This window comes from Pituophis catenifer, unplaced genomic scaffold (genome assembly GCF_029215685.1).
Source record: "Pituophis catenifer annectens isolate HBS135680 unplaced genomic scaffold, rPitCat1.0.hap2 SCAF_13, whole genome shotgun sequence".
In the NCBI taxonomy this organism is placed as follows: domain Eukaryota; kingdom Metazoa; phylum Chordata; class Lepidosauria; order Squamata; family Colubridae; genus Pituophis; species Pituophis catenifer.
This window is the reverse complement of record NW_027256893.1, coordinates 22,896,110-22,916,911: the sequence shown is the minus strand read 5'-3', so window position 1 is coordinate 22,916,911 and position 20,802 is coordinate 22,896,110. Positions and strand designations below refer to the sequence as shown.

The window sequence follows — 20,802 nt, the reverse complement described above, 5'->3', positions numbered from 1 at the left end:
TTCAAATGTTGGATATTTTTTCTTCTTCTTTTGCTGAGTGTCATGTTCTTTACAACTGGACATTACAGGCCTGTCTTCGTGCCTGGCTCGTAAGTTCTTTTAAGATAAATTAATCACCCTTTTTACACTGCTATATTATCCATCATTATTCAATTCCGACAGTACAGAGAACATTACATTTTGAGGATGATGAATTGGGGATATTACATATTTTATGACTCCATCTCTTTGCGCTTTGTTGTTTCCCTTTGAATGGGGATGCTTAACGGGCTGCATGTTAATCCTCTATTATTAAATTTGTCATCAAAGTGAAAGTGGTCTCACATCACCAGTGAGCCCATCCAATTCCTGGGTTTGCGTTTTCTGATGTTTGCAGAGGGGCCATCGAGAGAGTAAATCATATGAATTATCATTTTTAACAGAATAATAACCCATTACAGGCTTACGACACAGGTTCTCCTTGTGCCCTGTTCCTCTTTTATATTTCATCCCCTGTAACCATATACCTGGCATGTAAGAAGAAGGAGAATGTCTCAGCTGAGACATCCTGGCTAAAATATGTCCCATTTTTAGAGATGATGTTTAAATTCTCCTCTTCAATTGGCAGAAATGGCCACGCAAGGTAAGGAATTTGGGGAGTCAGTCCACATTTTTGAAAGTTATCCAGGGTGGGTAACATGATAGCAGTGTTCCAATATCTCAGGGGCTGCCACAAAGAAGAGGGAGTGAAGCTATTCTCCAAAGCACCTGAGGGCAGGACAAGAAGCAATGGATGGAAACTCATCAAGGAGAGAAACAACTTAGAACTAAGAAGGAATTTCCTTACAGTTAAAACAATTAATCAACTTGCCTCCAGAAGTTGTGAATGCTCCAACACTAGAAGTTTTTAAGAAGAGACTGGACAGTCATTTGTCTAAAATGTTATAGGGTTTCCTGCCTGAGCAGGGGGTTGGACTAGAAGACCTCCAGGGTCCCTTCCAACTCAGTTATTCTATTTTATTTTAACAAATGGGAGGGGTCCTTACATGGGCCAGAAGGGGCCATGGCCTCAAAAATAGGAAGCGAGAAGACAAAAGCTAAATTTGATTCAAATTGGAATGGGATTATCATTAAATTAAATGGTGCTTTAGTACAATTATTCTTGCCCTTTATAATTAATAGTTTCCATCTCCTGTCTTATTAAAAGATAGATCCTTCATGCAATCTTTTCAAAAGGTTTTGGGTCCATATTGGTGTCTTTTCAGAGGAAAAAAAAAACCACAGAAATTCAAGGAGTGATTCATCCCTCTGGTTGCCTTAGAATCACTTTCTCCAACTTGGTGCTCTCTATTGTATAGATGCTGGAAGAACAATTCCTGCAATTTCCAAAGGATTTGGGGCTTGATTAATTAAACAAATTAACACATAAGATTGAAAGGCTTCTTGGAGTTTGGGTGCTAATCTAAAGGAATTTTAAGCCAGCTGAATCAGAACTTGTCTTCATATTCTTTTTTTTTTTTTTTTTTTTTTTTTTATTGAAAAAGTTTTCAAATACAAATTTTTCCCCCTTTTTTCCCCCCCTCCCCCCCCTCCCTAACCCCCCCTCCCCACCCTTCCCCCCCTGTGACTTCTTCGTAACAAAAAAAAAAACCCTAATTCATAACAGATTACTTACTCCCTCCTCAAAATACTGACCTTTACTTACTAAAAGTATTATAAATCCCCCTTTATCCATACATTTCAGAAAAGAAGAAGAGAAAAAAACAAAACAAAAAACAAACACATTATACTATAACTATTATAAAATAACTTCTAATTTAGCATAATAGTGTTTTATATCTATACATTATTGCAACAATTCAAAACCACCTTCCACTTTAAAACTATACGATAAGTCCTACTTTAATAACATTCCAAAGCGGGCTCCCCATAAAATCTAATTTAACATTTATTCCACTCTATCCATTTCCTCCACTCCCCTAAATGTATCACTTAAAAATCCCTTTTCTTAAACTAATCAATCTGTAGCTAGCTTATTCACCCACTGTCTTACAAATTTACCATACACAACAATTCTTGATATCTTTAATTCACTGCCCACACTACTTAAAAATATATATATATATATATTCCATTATATCTAAATAAAAAAAGAAAAGACAATAACTTTAAATTTATAGTCCATATAATATCTTCTTGAAGTCTTTCCACTGGATTGTTAGAACCAACATCCATAATAGGGTAACATAGCTTGCTGATGCAACAGTTTATTCAAGGTCTCCAATCATATCTGCCCCCATCAGTAATAAACATCTTCTTATATATATAAAAGTAAAAACAACCACCCGAGTGACATTATAATTATATTCCATATAATAATAATTGTGGGTTTCATCAGGATTATTAATTTCCATCATCGTATTGGGTAACAACCCGATCTTCTGCATGTCCCAATGTGATTCTCTTGCCTTATAATTCAAGATAATTATAATATATTTATCAACACAAAAAGAAATTTCAAAGTAGATAATTCAAAACCATCAATTTGAGGCTCTTTCCATGTCCCAAAATTACGGCAATGCAGAGATCTGCCACTATCCTCAGGATGATATTGACCAATGTGTCGCCTCCTCTATGTTTTCACATAATCATTCATATTTTAAAATCACTGGCTTCACTGTTGCTTGGGTTAGAAATTTCTATTTTTGTACAACCTATTTCTTTTTTGTTTTCTTTTTGTGGGTTTGACTTCCATCCTAATTTTTTGTGTCTCGCGTTTCTTTTTTATCCCTTGTATATCCTCTAATTGGTTTCCATGCTTGTCCTTGCCTTGATAAGTCATCACATTAAAATCAGATGGCACTTCTCTCGAATTTGTAGATAATCCAGCTGGGGTATCCGATAAATCCAAAGGCAATTTATCTGGTACAGTCTCTGTCTTTAGTTCCAGCTCCTTCTGCTTATCCTGTATTATATCTGAAGACGTTAAATTCATTTTCAACCTATTTTGATAAAATTCTTCCGCTCTTTCAACAGTATTTAACTGGTATCTTTCTCCTTGATATCTCAATATAATACCAACTGGGACGTCCCACCGGAATTGAATATTTCTCCTTTTTAACTCAGACACCAGAAAGCCAAATTTCTTCCTTTCCATTAATATCTTAGGTGGGAGTTCCTTGTAAATCCAAATCTTTCTTCCATACAATTGCAAATTAGAATTGAAGGAATTTTGCACAATTTTATTCCTAATTTCTTTATCTGAAAAATAGATTACCACATCTCTAGGCAATTGCCTTTGCTTGGCAGTCCAGGAGTTTATTCGATAAGCTCTGTCAATCCTACAAAACACTTCCTCAGGTTGAATCTTTAAAATCCCAGCTAGAAATTCAGAAGATATTTTCCTTAAGTCATCTCTGTTATTTTCCTGCAAACCTCTAAGTCTTATTGCATATTCTGTAAAATTATGTTGTATCTTTAGAACCTCTTTTTCAATCCTCTGTTGCAGAGTTTCTACATTACCAGACTTTTGATCAGCATCCATTTTAAATTTTTCTTCTGAACTATAATCCTGAATATTTAACAAATCATTTTCAATTTTTTGAATTCTATTGTCCAATTTGTCTTGAATTTCATCCATTTTTGACTCTAGTAAATTAGCATTTATTTCCAACCGAACCATAAATTCTGACATTTTTAAAATTTTTTGCTGCAAAAAGTCAAACTTGGATTTCACCAATTCCTTAGTTTCCTGCTTAAATTTTTCAAGTTGCTGATTCACAATCTCATCCCTTCTTCATATTCTTAAAATATTTCTTCACTCACATACAACTGAGTGACTTTATTACATGTTTAGAGACCATCAAGGCACCTATTTCATATTTCATCCCACTCTTGATTTCAGAGTCAGATCCTGTGAATTTGAACTACTAAGTATCTTCAAGTTCAACATGTGGCCAATGAGCAGGACTTGTCATGACATGTTTATGAGTATAGCATAGTGGTTTATTGACCACTAGAACTCACTGTCACCCAGGCAGCTTTCATGGTTAAAGTGGGACTAGAATTCACCGTCTCCTGGTGATTGGCCCACAGTTCTCCACCTGGCTTTCATGCCTAAGGCAAGTACTAGAACTCATAGTCTCCTAGTGATTGGCCCACAGTTCTCCATCTGGCTTTCATGCCTAAGGCGGTACTAGAACTCACTGTCTCCTGGTTTCTAGTTTGGTCCTTCACTATTAGACCAAACTGGCTCTTTTCCTGTTATTTTCAATTTATTTCTTATTTCTATAGTACCAACTTATCATGGGTTCTATATATTGAAGAATCCATTTATTACAGTTGCTAAGTTGCTGGACTAGAGGGAGGGAGATCCAGCTTCTGGAACACAGCTGGGTGACCTTGGACCTCCTCCTCAGTGCAAATCAGTGCCAGCCTGAAAAAAAAAATCTGGCTGAGAAACAAACCCCTTGGTCACATCATGTATTCATAGCTTTGCTACATGAACTGAAACAAGCAAAGTGCGAGAAATAATCCCGCAACTAAGCAGGACAAATGCTAGGAATGACAACAGCGGTCCATTATACATGTGATTAACTTCCATTTTTCTCCTCTTTCTGCTCTCGTGAATGAGGCGATTTAAGCAAGGCATGCCAAGAGCAGAGAGATCTTTTCCCAGGCTTTCTCCCTGCCATTTCAATGGGCCATGCAAATATCTGGAGAAACCATTTATGATGGTAATGTTTTAATCAATAAAGGCCTCTTAAACGGAAGGCAAACATAGCAAGGATTTGGCATATTCCTCCTTTATTATTACAGTCAAGCTGTACTTAATCTTCTCCCAGAAATATTTGCAGACAAAGAAAAAACAAAATATATTTATTTTTAGGAAAACTGAAATGTTTCCATGACTCCTATTTTCTTTGTGTTTCCAGTTTTAAGAGCTTAGTTAGTGGTTGCTGTGCCAACATGTATCTTTTTTCCCCTCTCTTTAAGCCAAGCAAGGATTATATTGTAAGGATGGTGATCTTGCGTAGCTACATATCAAGTGAGATTCCACTTTTCCGATGCCTTAGATCCTCAGAGCGAGAAGAAACTTCTAAAAATGCGAAGGCAAAAATGAAATAAAGGCAAAGTTTGAGATCACACAGCTCAGCTTTCTGACATGCGGTTATCTAAGATTGTGGCTGGATTTGTAGACTGAGAATCACAGATTTGGAAAGGCTAGAGGGTTAGTCCAACCCTCTAGCCATCATAGCACGGGTGTTTATTGCCAACTTCTGGGGTTTTCTGTCACTGCTGTTGCTTTCCCTGGCAGTTGCTGCCTGAATTAATTTGCCTTTTGAGGAAGTTAGAGAAGGACAGAGGACAAAACAGGGTTTGCAGCAGTGGTGGGTTGCCCCCGGTTCAGACCGGTTCTATAGAACCAGTAGTAAAACCGGCGGGAGGCTCCGCCCACTGACCTGGACGTCATCATAAGTGATCTGCGCATGCGCAAAAGAGCGCACACTCGCGCGCACGATGCAAACTGGTAGTAAAGATAAGTAGAACCCACCTTCTCTATTGTCTCTTTAGGTTCTAGATTCTGGATGGAAATGTTTAGATAGTCCAAAGGAAAAGGGAAGGAAAGATGGAAGCAACAGAAAGAGTAATGTTTTTTTTTTTTTTTAATTTGATTTATATGCCGCCCTTCTCCGGAGACTCAGGGCGGCTTACAATGCGTTAAGCAATAGCCTTCATACTTTTGTATATTTTATACAAAGTCAGCTTATTGCCCCCACAAACTGGGTCCTCACTTCACCTACCTTAGAAAGGATGGAAGGCTGAGTCAACCTTGAGCCTTGGAGAGATTCGAACCAGCAGAAATTGCAGGCAGCTGTGTTAATGACAGGGTGCACCAAACCACTGTACTATCAAGGCTCTGTTGACTGAGAAACTTCCACTGAATCACCCAGTACGCTTGTAGCAAAATCAGAATTTCTCTAATGCTTTAAACAAACTTCTCCCAAGCTTTGGATATGTTGAACTACAACCCAAAGGTCAGCGGTGAAATCCAGCAGGTTCTGGAGAACCAGTAGCGGAAATTTTGAGTAGTTCGGAGAACTGGCTGGTCCCAGGAGTGGGGAGGGAATGAGGATTTTGCAGTATCTTTCCCCTGCCACGCCCACCAAGCCACACCACGCCCACCAAGCCACGCCCACAGAACCAGTGGTAAAAAAAATTTGGATTTCACCACTCAGTATCAGTATGGCTCAGTATCATAATCACATACAGGTTCTTCGCAGAACAAGAACTTTGGTGTGGTAAGAAGAGAAGAAAAAGAAGACGAGAGGAAGGGAAGGAGGGAGGGAGGGAGAGAGGGAGAGATTCCTTGCTTAGAGCATTATTTGTATTTATTTATTACTTTTCTTCTCCGCCGGCTCATTTCAAATTGTATTGTCTGAGAATCTGATCTGTGAGGCTCCAGACTAGTCCTCTCAGCAAAGTCACTGCATCAAATTCCTTTCTAGACAATTGTTCAAAACACAGAAGGTTGCACAGATAATTATTTTGCCTTATGGATCCTCTGTCTCATAAGGAGACCAATAATTTATTTGCCTTCCAAAGTCTTCTTTATCCTGATTTTATTTTATTTTGGAAAGGGGAGGCAAGCATACCATAAGTCACTTATGGACTTTGATAGACTTTTAAACGTTATTATTTTGTCTCTGCTTACCTGCAAAAAAAAAAAAAAATGCCAATGGTAGTTCGGGATCTAATATTATGCCCTGTGATTTATAGGTATGGATTATATGTCAGATTTGAAAAATAATGGTTAAAATTTCTGGACCTTTGGAAAAACAAACTCGAGTACATTCTAGCTCTATGAATCAAAGTCAAATGAAGTTATTCTTACATTTTAAAAACAAACAAACCTGATTCTAAAATGTGGTTTTCCAGAGTTCTATCATAGTTCTGAATTTCAAAAGGACCTGCTGATATCACTGGGGGGGAGCTTTATCTTAGGAATGTTATCCTGTGCTTTTTTTTTTTTTTCATTTATTTTGCAATTTGAAGAAAATCAGGGAATTTCTGTCTGCTTCCATCCCTGACATTAATGTATTGTACAGTGAATGTTCATGGTCACTGCATGAGTAAGATGGGCAGCATAGAAATTCAATCCATCCATCCATCCATCCATCCATCCATCCATCCATCCATCAATCTATTTAACCCAACTAATAGGATTCTTTCTGGCAGCATCTACTGGATGGTGTCAGGTTTAAATGCTTCTTACTCCTAGACAGTGCTTGATGATTTTAACTACTCAATTATATAGGATTGGTGTACAAAGTCATGGAAGTGTAACTACCTTGATGAGGACAGATGTTTTACTTCTTTAAAATCTCTAAACCAGGGTTTCTCACCTTTAAAATGGGTAGACCCAGAATGCTGGTTAAGGAATTCTGGGAACTGAACTCCACACATCTCAAAGGTTCTGAGGTGTCATCAGCTTTGCGTCGTTGCATTCCTACAAGTGGTCCAAACCCATCCGCTCCTGAATTCCGTTGACTCTTATCTGCTGCCAACTTAACATTGAATTTTAGTTGACTAGATTCTTGAGTGGTGCAGTGGACTAGAGGTGGAACTCTCGCCTCACAATCAGGAGGCTGTGAATTCGATCCTAGGTAGAGGCAGATATTTCTCTTTCTGGGCAGACTGAGAATATATCTGCTGAACAAAACTCCACATTGGTGACAGGAAGGGCATCTGGCCATTAAAACATTCTGCTAGCTCCATTCAGTTGCTCAGACTCCACCCTGCAGGGGATTATGGGATCGTTAAATGAAGATGATATGTGCATGCTAACCATATTTGCAGCAGCCAGAATAAAGGCTGAGACGTTGGATGCCCCCTCCTCCTGCTAGCATGATTCAAAAACATTGGGGATTTAACAATTGCCTTCCTATGGAATTACTGTTCCAGAAAGCAAGGCTAGAATTCACAGCTGTTTACAGTTTAGGCAGTTGGGTTTCATGTTAATTCATGCATAGCGACAAAACACTGCTTCCTTCCCATCTCCCTGTGGAAAACACAGTTAATAATACAGTTTGCATAATCTCTAAGAGCTGCCTTAATTTTGCTGCGGATGATAAAGTGATAGGTTCGGAGGGGACAGAAAAGTGAGTCTCGCTGCTGCAAAGCTACAACGCCTTGGAGACCTGGGATTCTTATTGTCCCTTGCTAGTAGAATAGAATAGAATAACAGAGTTGGAAGGGACCTTGGAAGTCTTCTAGTCCAACCCCCTGCTTAGGCAGGAAATCCTACACCACTTCAGACAAATGGTTATCCAACGTCTTCTTAAAAACTTCCAGTGTTGGAGCATTCACAGCTTCTGCAGGCAAGTTGTTCCACTTATTAATTGTTCTAACTGTCAGGAAATTTCTCCTTAGTTCTAGGTTGCTTCTCTCCTTGATTAGTTTCCACCCATTGCTTCTTGTCCTGCCCTCAGGTGCTTTGGAGAATAGCTTGACTCCCTCTTCTTTGGGGCAGCCCCTGAGATATTGGAAGACTGCTATCATGTCTCCCCTAGTCCTTCTTTTCATCAGACTAGACATACCCAATTCCAGCAACCAGCTTCCAGCTTCATATGTTTTAGCCTCCAGTCCACTAATCATCTTTGTTGCTAGTCAGTTAAACTGGCTTCCACTCATTCCAGATTAATAACACAACTTGGCATGCATCCTTCTTCTGCAAGGAACAAAAACACAGTGGTCTGTTGGCCAACCACTTGCTCTATTTTCCCCATGTCTATATGCTGGTGTGAGAGACTCTTCTGCTGCTTTTTCTCAGTATTTAATAACAGCTCTTTTCAAATTTAGTAACTTTAAGACAGGTGGACTCCAACTCCCAGAATCCACTTATCTTAAAGTCACCACATGCATTTAAGTGGGAAATACCCCTGGTATTCTTATAACAACTTTCTTCCAGGGGTGAAATCCTACCGGTTCGGGTGAACCGCTAGGGATTATTGGCATAAATTTGCCGAACCGGTAGTGATCACCCCTCGTTGGCCCCACCCACACCCGGCCGGTCACCGCTCACCTCTTCCAGCCACTCGATATTCCACAGAATTCAATGTTAAATGCAGCAGAGATAATGCTAACTTTTCTCCCTCCATTCAGAATGCCGAAATTGCCTCCAGAAATGCTCCATCATTGGAGGCTTTTAAGAAGAGACTGGAGAGCCTTTTGTCTGGGATGATATAGGATCTCCTGCTTAAGCAGGGGTTGGACTAGAAGACCTCCAAGGTCCCCTTCCAACTCGGTTATTCTGCCTTCCTTCCTTCCTTCCTTCCTTCCTTCCTTCCTTCCTTCCTTCCTTCCTTCCTTCCTTCTTCCATCACTGGAGGTTTTTAAGAACAGACTGGACAGCCATTTGTCTGGGATGATATAGGGTCTCCTGCTTTAGCAGGAGGTTGGATTAGAAGACCTCCAAGATCCTTTCCAACTCTGTTATTCTATTATTCCGTCTCCCCTTGATTTCATGTTGATCTTAGAAATTCTTAAGGTGACTACAAGAGCTGGTAAGTGTCCCTGGAACATGTTTTTTTCCAATCCTGCAATTACCCCCCATTCCTCTTTTCCTATATTTGTGTGCCTGATGCGGAAAACAACTTCAGACTCTGGAAAGAGTCTGGTGGCTTGCGCCAAATAATAGCATCTAGTGACTGTCACCTTCAGAAAATATCTCACTTCTCTGTCTTCAGTACTTCATCCAGATAAATTAAAGAGAGAAGTGTTTATCGGTCCTTATGTTCATGCTTGGGAGAGAGAGAGAGAGAAAAAATCACCTGCTACATTTTGATATGTGAAACTGCTATTCAAGGTAACACTTGTCTCTCCTTGTTTTTGTAATATTTTCCCCCCTTTTAAAGAGATTTTGTCTCTTGTCTCGCTCTCTAGATATTTTTGCAATTTCGGCGTTGCGATGATTGCTTTTAATATTACAGAACAAAGAATTGGAGCTGCCTCTTTCATTCTCCTTCTTTGTGATTTGAAAAAGGCAGATGGGAAGAGCAGCCTCTGGAATTTTGGCTGGAGATGCAACTCACGGTATGAGGAGCCAAGGGGGCTACAGAAACAAGGGTGCAATGGAAGGTAGACTAGTTTCACACAACCCTTGTGCTTGAGTAAGTGCAATTTCCCCATACTCTGCCACTGAGAAGGTCTATTAAATGTTATGTTACAGGAGGAGGAGGAGGAGGAGGAGGAGGAGGAGGAGGAGGAGGAGGAGGAGGAGGAGGAGGAGGAGGAAAAGGAGGAGGAGGAGGAGGAGGACAACTGTGGAGTCCTTGGTACTCTCTGAGCTTGGTTCTTACAGATGTTTCATTACCCAAGTAGGTAACATCATCAGTGTTAGAAGAGAGTGAATAGCAAAAATTTATTTATTTTATTAAATTTATTGGCCGCCCATCATACCACAGGGTAACTCTGGGTGGCTTAATCCTAATTTCCAGACAGTTCGAGGTGAATAAATAGACTGGCAATCAGAAACAGATCTTTTAAACATGTGTTGGTTAAAAGTCCTACAACTGCATCAGAACATCTGCCATTAAGAGCCGCGGTGGCACAGTGATTAGAGTGCAGTACTGCAGGCTACTTCTGCTGCCTGCCGGCTGCCTGAAATTTGGCAGTTCGATCCTGACCAGCTCAAGGTTGACTCAGCCTTCCATCCTTCTGAGGTCAGTAAAATGAGGACCCAGATTGTTGGGGGCAATAGGCTGACTCTGTAAACCGCTCAGAGAGGGCTGTAAAAGCACTGTAAAGTGGTATATAAGTGCTATTGCTATTATGGGCTTCAGATTTTAATTGCTCAGCTCCTATCCAGCACCTTACAAATGGTCAATTCTCCTATTCCTACACTGTCTAGACTATGGGACTCTCTCACCTCTCTTTATTTCTGCATTCTTCTCTTCAGATGCTTTCTATCCTGTTAACAAAACCTTTTGTCTTTTGCTCTCCCCGTTCTGCTGCTAAGGAGGACTCATTAGGCCTGCTAACTGCATTCACACAGCACATGGCAACTTGCTAGAACTAGAGGATCCATTCATCCATTAGGGTGTGCTAAGCATGGTTAGGGTTAGCCTTCGAACAAGTGTGTGTGTGTGTGTGTGTGTGTGTGTGTGTGTATGAGAGAGAGAGACAGAGAGAGAGAGAGAGGGAGGGAGGGAGAGAGGGAGGGAGTCACAACAAGTTAGCAGAGTCGCTTGACTTGAGGTATTATATGGAGCAGAGGAAACAGGATGATTTAGTAACTAGGCAAAAAGTGTTGTGTGAACCCAACTGTAGGGTATCCCAAGGGCAGCAGTGGTGATGCCTTCCAAATTGCAGTAGAATTCTCCAAAGCCCCAGCTCGTCATTTCTTCCCAATGTGTTTTAAATGGAGCATGTCCAGAGATATTCCTTCAGCTGCTCTGTGCAAGCCAGGAGCTTCACAGCCAGTGAGCTTCTCAATTGAGCATCAGAGAATTCGCTTCACGATTCCATTTGATTTGGAAGCCGGATGGTTTCTGGCAATGCTCCGTCTTGAGAGATGGGATGGGAAGCTGCTAAAAATTGTGTGTGGGGTACATCTGGGATCGCAAGACCCTCCTCTGCCCCCCTCATCAAAAAAACAACAACAACTACTACAGATGAGTTAAAGAGGCCTTGGAGGTCAAGTCCAACAGCCATCCTCCTCCTGCATTCCTTTCTGTCCCTTATTTTTCAGAGGTTGTTTTTAGTCTCGCTAGACTCATGGAATGAATGAAGCATTGTTTACGTGGTCAATCCATAAGGTTAATCTCAGATGGACTCTCCAAATGATTATTGGCCTCTTTAATTTAGAACTCTCCAACTGTACGATAGCAAAAGGTTATCAAAGACACTTCAAGGGGAAAAATGGGAGCGAGGAAAAAAAGCACCAGGACTATGAGAGCCCACGCCATGCAGTGGGAAGCTAGAAATCCTTTGCAGGGATAAGTACATCTGGCCACTTTCTTCAAACAGGAATGTCTCACACACCCCTTAGGCTTGTCTAAGTGCAACTGCCCCATATTCTGCCACTAAGAAGGTCTTTTAACTCCCAGAATTCTCCAGCCAGCATGAAGTCCACAAGTCTTAAAGGTTCCAAGTTTGAAGACCCCTGGTCAAGAGAGCTGGAGATAAACAGAAGTTGAATATTATCCACCCAGGAAGGTCCTGAAAGGAATCCACTACATTTCTTAATGCCTTCGTGAAGGGAGGAATCTATTGAACACGAGGGCTTGGCGTGTGCAGAAATATATGGCTACCCTCTTGGCCTTCTTCCCACAAGGCTCTTTTCTCAGATATTGTTGTATGGAATTGTGGGGGCAAGCGGTGCTGTTATCCAGAATGTACATTAGCTCAATTGTTACCTGGAATCAACAATTAGCTGAATTGTTTGAGGAGAGAAAACTGAAACAATGAATGGAACCACTTATCCTTTTTCAACCACCAGCTAAACGCAACTTGGTTTTCATGAAAGGCACCAGCCGATGGAACAAGAAGACCCAGAAATCTTCCTGGTATGCGAGGGCAGCAAAAACAAAGCTAAAACAACGACAATGAAAGGGGAAGGAAGACATTTGGAGGCAGAACAAAGCTAAATATCTAATCAGCCTTCTGATGAAAATTGGTCTCTGGTTGCTGCAATGCCCTCATCTAATACAGACATAAAATAACCATAATTGAAGGGAAAGCAGCAAAGAAATTACTTAATAATGTGCTAAAGAGTACTTGAGCTGCACTAAAGACATGAGAGGTTCCAGCCTCCAACGCCTAATTTCATCTTTTCCCCCTTCCTCGTTAATGGAGCAAATTCTGCTTTTCAAACCAAAGCCTTGATTATCTTAGGAAAGCTACTTAGGAAAGAGTGAGCCGCTTTCCACAATAAACAGGCATTTGGGTTCTCACCATCCCCTCTGGGTCCTTTCTTTGCCAAGAAGATCCAGCATAACACCTCTCTCGTGTGGACCAGAGGTGAGTTTCAGCAGGTTCTGAGCAGTTCTGGAGAACCGGTAGCGGAAATTTTGAGTAGTTCGGAGAACTGGTAGTAAAAATTCTATCTGGCCCCACCCCCCATCTATTCTCTGCCTCCGAAGTCCCAGCTGATCAGGAGGAAATGGGGATTTTGCAGTAACCTTCCCCTGGAGTGGGGAGGGAATGGAGATTTTACAGTATCCTTCCGCTGCCACGCCCACTAAGCCACACCCACAGAACCAGTAGTAAAAAAAATTGAAACCCACCACTGGTGTGGACATGTAAGGCTAGATGATCCAGGAGGTGAAGCCCAATTTATGTTCTCCCCTCATCCTCATTAGTCCTTTTGCTATATCCTGAAGTGTCAAAGATCAACATGGGTTGTAATTTTTAAGTATGGATGCAACGATTGAATCTTTTAGGAAGTACAGTTTGAGTCTTCCCTGCCTTTCTGTAAATGAATGGATTACTAAGCATTGACTATTAATTTTCCTTCCTTCCTTCCTTCCTTCCTTCCTTCCTTCCTTCCTTCCTTCCTTCCTTCCTTCCTCCCTCCCTCCCTCCCTCCCTCCCTCCCTCCCTCCTTCCTTCCTTCCTTCCTTCCTTTCTTTCTTATTTTACTGCATAGCGACTTTCATTAGTTCCTTTGGGACGAACTAGCCCATTAATCCATATATTCCCCCCCCCAATCTCCATAAAACTTCACAATCCATTAGTTGTTGAAAGACTAGCAAAAGCTAGCAGCATTTGCTCTGAAGATGCAAGCTTTCAGTTCAAGTCTTGATCTCAAAATAGTCATTCCTTAATGTATATTTCTTTTTGAGGCTAAAAAACAAACAAACCCACCAGTATTGCAGTGTTTTGACCCCTAAAAACTGTATCAAGTTATCAGGAGATGCAAGCACTGTTGGATTATTAAGGTGTGATCCACACATTAATCTAGGAAATAAGAATTTGCAAAGAAAATCTAATTATTCAAGCTTCCCCTAGTAATGACATTCTTGGAACCAAAGAATTAAAAACCTAAGGGAAAATAGCACACTCACAGAAAAATGTTACAGACATGTACACTTTAAGGAAACATCAGAGAAACAGATGTTAGCAGTCCTAATTAACATGCTCATCTATTATCTTTATTTTGCATACTGGGCGGTAAAAGTGTCCTATTTTCACACAGCTTAAATTCTGCTTTCTCAGCTGTAGGGCCTCGTGAGGAACAAGCTTCCTATTACCACCTTCCAATCACTTATACCCGTGATGGCGAACCTATGGCACGCGTGCCTGAAGTGGCATACAGAGTCCTCTCTGTGGGCACACGCGCCATTGCCAGCTGCTATTCTGGTTTCTGGCGGGCACATGCGCATTGGCACAGCTGGTCTTCATGGGTGCCAGAGCGTCTGAAAACAGCCTGAAAAAAGACCTGAAAATGGGCATGCGTGCGCCGGCCAGCTGGTGTTTGGATTTCCGGTGCTCTGGTGCACACATATGCATGCACATTCTGATTTTGCCACTTGGTGCCAAAAAGGTTCGCCATCACTGATTTATGCAATAGTATAGCAAAGAAAGATAGAGTGTGAGGAACAAATTCTACGAATATCACATGGTCTTCTTTACTGCTTTTTTCTCTAAAGAGAAAAATCCCCAAAACCTTGCTTGCAACAATGTTCACAGGGTTTCCCTTTGCACTTGTAAATTAGATAGTCCTCAACTTAGGACCATGTTATTTAGTGACCATTTGAAGTTAATGGTCATCCAAGGACAAACCCACATCCCACACACAGAGCATCGCTGTTTCACTGTTTTGTTAAGGTTAAGGTCTGGGCTATTCTCAGGCCATTCCAGCGGTGGAATATGATTATCTTGAAACTCTAAAAAAAGTGGTGTTATCAGCCATCAAACCTCAAAAATACACTTTTCCCAAAAAGTTTCCACAATTTTGGCCACTACTGTACTTGGTATTTGTCCCTCTGGCCACTAGATGGGGTTAGAGAGCAACAACAGTATATAAAAGCTGTATGCTGGGGCATGACAGTTACAAAGACACTGGAAAAAACCTACAGAGCATCTATGGGTGATCCTGGTTCTCTCCTTGCTCCGGAGAGAAATTCCAAGGAACTGAGGAATTTAGCAGTTCCTCTTTTCACCATGGTGGTCGTATCTGCTCTCTGTCTTCCATCTGCCATTGCTTCCCCCGGAAGTTGAAAAAGGAAAACAAAAGCTGACTTATAAGTTATAGAAGACAGGAATGGGGAAGGGAGGTGAGAGAAGAAAGAATCAATATTCTACAGGCCCAGAAATGTAATTGTGTTTTAAAAATGCAACCTTGCTTTGAGCAATGCTTCTAAATTCTCTTAAACTTTGCAGAGAGAATCTCAGAGGAGCTTTCCGAATGCCAAAGGAAAGGGCTATGATTTATGGCTGTTCTTCCAAATTCATACAAGTGAAAATCGGTTGATCACAACACGTTTCGTGGCCGGGGCTTCTTTCCAAAGACGTCAACAGACTTTGAAGGCAACATCTAGTGTTGCTTTCTAGTCCAGTAACTGAACTACTACATCAAACTGGCTCACTCCTTGCATGCATATATGTATGCATGTGTCAATTAATCATTATATTTACCAGTCTTCTGCTTCTTAAAGCGGACAATGACAATTCAAAAGCTATTATTACTACCACCACTATTACTACTACTACTATTTTATGGATACACTGTGCTTTTGAAGATTGAACCTGACATTCCCAGAGATCTGGGTGCTCAGAGCGATGTTTGGTAGAATAGAATAGAATAGAATAGAATAGAATAGAATAGAATAGAATAGAATAGAATAGAATAGAATAGAATTCTTTATTGGCCAAATGTGATTGGACAAACAAGGAATTTGTCTTGGTATAAAATTAATTCAAGGTCGCTGAGTTCAGATTAACCTCTCAAAATGCCTCGTGCAAAAATGATATGAGAGATGCTTTCACACCTTGATTACACAAATCCACAAGGAAGATCACAGAGTTGGTACAGACTAGACTTCCTACTTTTCTGGAAGTAACATCTACTTTCTGCTCTTCTCCCAGGTCCTTGAGCTGGGAACATCATAGAATAGAATAGAATAGAATAGAATAGAATAGAATAGAATAGAATAGAATAGAATAGAATAGAATAGAATAGAATAGAATAGGAGTAGAGTACAGTAAAGAGTAGAGTAGAGTAGAGTAGAGTAGAGTAGAGTAGAGTAGAATAGAATACCCTATCTCATATTACCCTGTTTCCTCCTGCCGTAGAGGTTGCTGCTTGCAGTTGACCAAGGTATGAAGTTAGCGAAGGTGAGCGAACTTTGCTAAATTGAATGAAGCACACCCGATTGGGTCCCAAGAGCAGATAAAGCCACAAGCGTTCCACATTAGCTTTAGCAGCGGGACATATTAGGAATTAGCTCGCCTATAATAAAATTGTCTCACTGCCCTTGAGCTTGTGCTCGTAAAGCATGAAGTTAGATCAGGGTATATTTATTTTCAAAACCCAGCAAGTGTCAGCTCGATCAACAAATTGTCTATGAGTCACTGTGCTCGGAGCTGTTTCACCTGGTCAGCTATGAAATATATATATATATATTTCATTGTCCCGGTGCTCTTTTTTATTGGATTTACAGGAAAAAAGGGAGAAAGAAGTTCTGCTGGCATAAAGTTTGCTGCGTAACAACATGATGGAAGGCTAACGGATCAGAAAATTCACAACTCTGGGCAAGATGGATCAATGCCCACTTGATACAGGACAGATAGTCTTGGAATTACAATTACAGCCACAGTGTAAGCCACGGTGGTGCAATGGTTAGAGTGCAGTACTGCGGGCTACTTCTGCTGCCTGCCGGCTGCCTGCAATTTGGCAGTTCGAATCTCACCAGGTTCAAGGTTGACTCAGCCTTCCGTCCTTCTGAGGTGGGTAAAATGAGGACCCAGATTGTTCAACTGGAGTGATTCACTTAACAACTGTAGCAAGTGTAAGATGGGGCAAAATTCACTTAACAAATGTCTCACTTAACAACATAAATTTGGGGCTCAGTTGTGGTTGTAAATTGAGAACTGTACCTGTACATGCCAGTTGCCAAGTGCCCACATTTTGAAATTTTCAAGTGCCTTAACCCCACTGAAACTCTATGGAGCCGACTAAAGAAACCTGTTAGTCAGATGCGACCCAGCAATAAAACCCAGTTAATAGAAGCCACCATTCAATCTTGGTTTCACAGGATAACAGCTGCAGAACTAAAAGACTTGGTTCACTCCATGGGAAGATGTTGTAAGGCCGTAATTCATGCTAAAGTTGCCCAACTAAGTATTAACTGACATGGGGATCATTTTTCTATAGCTCGTTTTTTTCTATGGGGATCATTTTTGTATCTCTTGTTTTTTCTACGTGTTTCACTTTTCTTCTTTATACTGTAACTGCTATTCTAATAGCAAATCCTTCATAAAAGTTATTGCATTACACATTCTTGATTAAATGATCTTTCCATTGATATATAATTTTATGGTACTACTCCCCCCAAAAAATGGTGTTATTAGCTAGTTTAGAAAATACACTTTTCCCAAAAGGTGTTGGCCACTACTGTATTTAATTAACATTAAAGTCCATATTTTTCACCCATTGGCAGAAAAACAAGATGGATTTTCATGATTATTTCTACAATACGAATCTCTAGGTTTTCAGCCTACTGATCACGGATCACACAAACTGTTCTCTCCCTAAGATTTTCAGAAGTGTTGCTATTTGATACATGTCTTTTTCTGAACTCGTGCATTTTTATTTTTATTTTTGCAAACTAAATTGTGAAAATCATATGTAAATGTATTCAGGTAGGGGAACAGCAAACTGCATAGCTTGATATAAATATTCAGACGGAATAAATGCCCCTCCAGCCTTACATAACATACATATGGGAATCATAAATATCACTCTTAGGGACAGAGGTATGTTGCTTCTTTGCCATTGACTGCATTCTAGAAACAAGCATTTAAAGGAATTTTTAATCTTTGCAACATAAAAGTGTCTTGAGAAGAAAGGAACGCAGCGATATTACACAACCTCTGAAGAACGGAGCCAGCAAGTTCACTTAAGATGAAAACCATCAATGTTTCAAGGCCACGTCGCTGCTCTTCTAAGCTTTGCCACCATCTGCCCAAGGCTGAGCAAAGAGATGCTCCCTTCTAAGAAAAATAACCCAAAACTAGATCTTTAGAACAAGGCTAAGTTTGCTAGATAACATCCCAGTCTGGATATTTTTAAGAGGTTCTTGAGAGGTTATTTTGTGCAACGGCTACCTTTCCCCTTTTACAGTTTAAAAAAAGTTTTTAAAAAGTAGAGTTATATACATGGACGTTGTCTGTCCATCTGTCTGTCTGTCTGTCCATCTGTCCGTCCATCCATCCATCCATCCATCCATCCATCCATCCATCCTATCTATTTATCTATCTATCTATCTATCTATCTATCTATCTATCTATCTATCTATCTATCTATCTATCTATCATTATCAATCTACCCTGTTTCCCTGAAAATAAGACATCCCCTGATAATAAGCCCAATCGGGCTTTTGAGTGCATGTGCTAAAATAAGACTCCCCTCCGAAAATAAGCCCTCCCCGAAAATATTTAAATGCAAAGCTGGAAATCAGGTAAGATGGCAAGAGGAGCCCCATCTTGCTCCACACACCCCAAAATAATAAGACCTCCCCAAAAATAAGGCCAAACGCTTATTTCGGGGTTAAAAAAAATATAAGACAGGGTCTTATTTTCGGGGAAACACAGTATCTATCTATCTATCTATCTATCTATCTATCTATCTATCTATCTATCTATCTTCTATCTGCCATTTACCTACCTATCTATCATCATTGTTCATCCATCCATCCATATAGCCATCTATTCATTCACCTGCCCTACCTGGAAACATGAGAACATTTCTGAAGAAATAAGCAAAAATTGGATATGGCTTACTAGAATAACTAATAGGTGTTGTGCTAAAAAGCCACACTGTAAAAATGAGGTAAAAAAGGCAAACTAACACATATCTACTCCTTGTGATTCATAATTCTCAAGCCTTTTTCTGAAACAAACAATGGAATTAGAATATAAACGACTCAATTATTTAGAATTGGCATTGGTATCCACCACCTGCTTATTTATTTAGAGAGGGAAATTGCTATTGAACTCCTGAAAATGCACTTTTATCATATAGTGTAATAAGAAAAAAAAACATTGCTTTTGTCATAAAATCTCGATGAAAGAAATTATTAGAGCAGGGGAGGAAAGAGGCTATTAGAAGTTTCTAAACATGGAAAAAAAACCCTAGTTGTAATATAATACAAGAAATCTGGATAACCTTGCACAGAGCAGATGTTCAGAAATGATTTTATGGAAATGCTAAATAAGGCCAGCAAACACAGACAAATATTTTGCAATCTAATCAAATCCGGTCTCCATTATTACTGTACTTTAACGTTTTTCACGGAACATAAATATCTAGGCCAACAGCAATAAGTCCACTATCTTCTTTCCTTACATACTTTTAAAATAACCTGTGCAATATCTATAAAGGATACAAAGCTTTCTCCCTCTCCCCATCTAGGAACCCTTCAGTGGGCAGGCCCTGATCACACATACATTTTCTTCAAGGGGAAGCTATTTACTAAACAAGAAATGGATGTTAGCCATTTCCATGGCCAAGAAAAGAACAACAAATTCACTGTCTTGAAAGAGCAGGAGGGGAAAAAAAAATCAGCATTTGAAAATTGGGACTGGCCTAGACCCAGTGCAGGTTTCTCATGGCTGCTGAATGCAGAACTTCATACAGTATGTATGACCACACTTGCAATACTGCATCCAGATTTGGTTGCCAGGATATCAAAAAGAAGTTGAGATTCTGGAACGAGTGCAGAGAAGAGCAACAGAGGTGATTAGGGGACTGGAGGTTAAAACATATTAAGAACGGTTGCTGGAATTCGGTATATTTAGTTTAATGAAAAGAAGGACCAGGGGTGACATGAGAGCAGCATTCCAATATCTCAGGGGCTGCCACAAAGAAAGAGGGGGTCCACCTATTGTCAGGGTTCCAAGTAACACCCCCAATGAAAGAAGACTCTGGGGCTTGAGTTTCCTCAAAGTTCCATTTTATTAGAGATGTCATATTGGCACATCTGGGAAAACCCGAATCTGAGAGCTTCCAAGTTTTCCACCCAACAGAAAGTCCAAGTCCCTGCCCAGCACCCACAAGTCCATCACATGGTCCAATCCAAGCACCGTCTCAACCGGAGATGCCTCCCAGTTCCAGTTGTCCAAGTGCAGGGCAAGATGTCCTTGACTTTCTGAGAAAGGAATGTTATTATGACTATACAACACCCATGCCCTATACAATCCCCCCTCCCAGTTTCCCACAGTAGTAGATGTGGCAGGCCTGAAGATCTACGAAAAAGATGGCTTCCAGGTCTGACACCTATTCTCCAAAGCACCAGAAAGCAGGACAAGAAGCAATGGATGGAAACTAATCAAGGAGAGAACCAACTGAGAAGTAAGGAGAAATTTCCTGAGAGAGAGAACAATTAATCAATGGAAACTGAGCTTGCCTCCAGAAGTTGTGGATGCTCCATCACTGGAGATTTCTAAGAAGAGATTGGACAGCTTTTGTCTGAAATGGCATAGGGTCTCCTGCTTGAGCACGGGGTTGGACTAGAAGAACTCTCTTCCAACTCTTATTTTGTGGGCTTCTTTACGAGAAATTATTTATCCAATTATCCAATTATCTTCCTCTACTTA

At 40.4% G+C, this 20,802-nt stretch overlaps 1 protein-coding gene across 1 annotated transcript in view; it reads right to left on the bottom strand.

Annotated features, from left to right (window-relative positions):
• The window catches only part of CDH13 (cadherin 13), a 443,006-nt gene that overhangs the window by 116,107 nt on the left and 306,097 nt on the right, over positions 1-20,802 (bottom strand). The window lies entirely within an intron of this gene.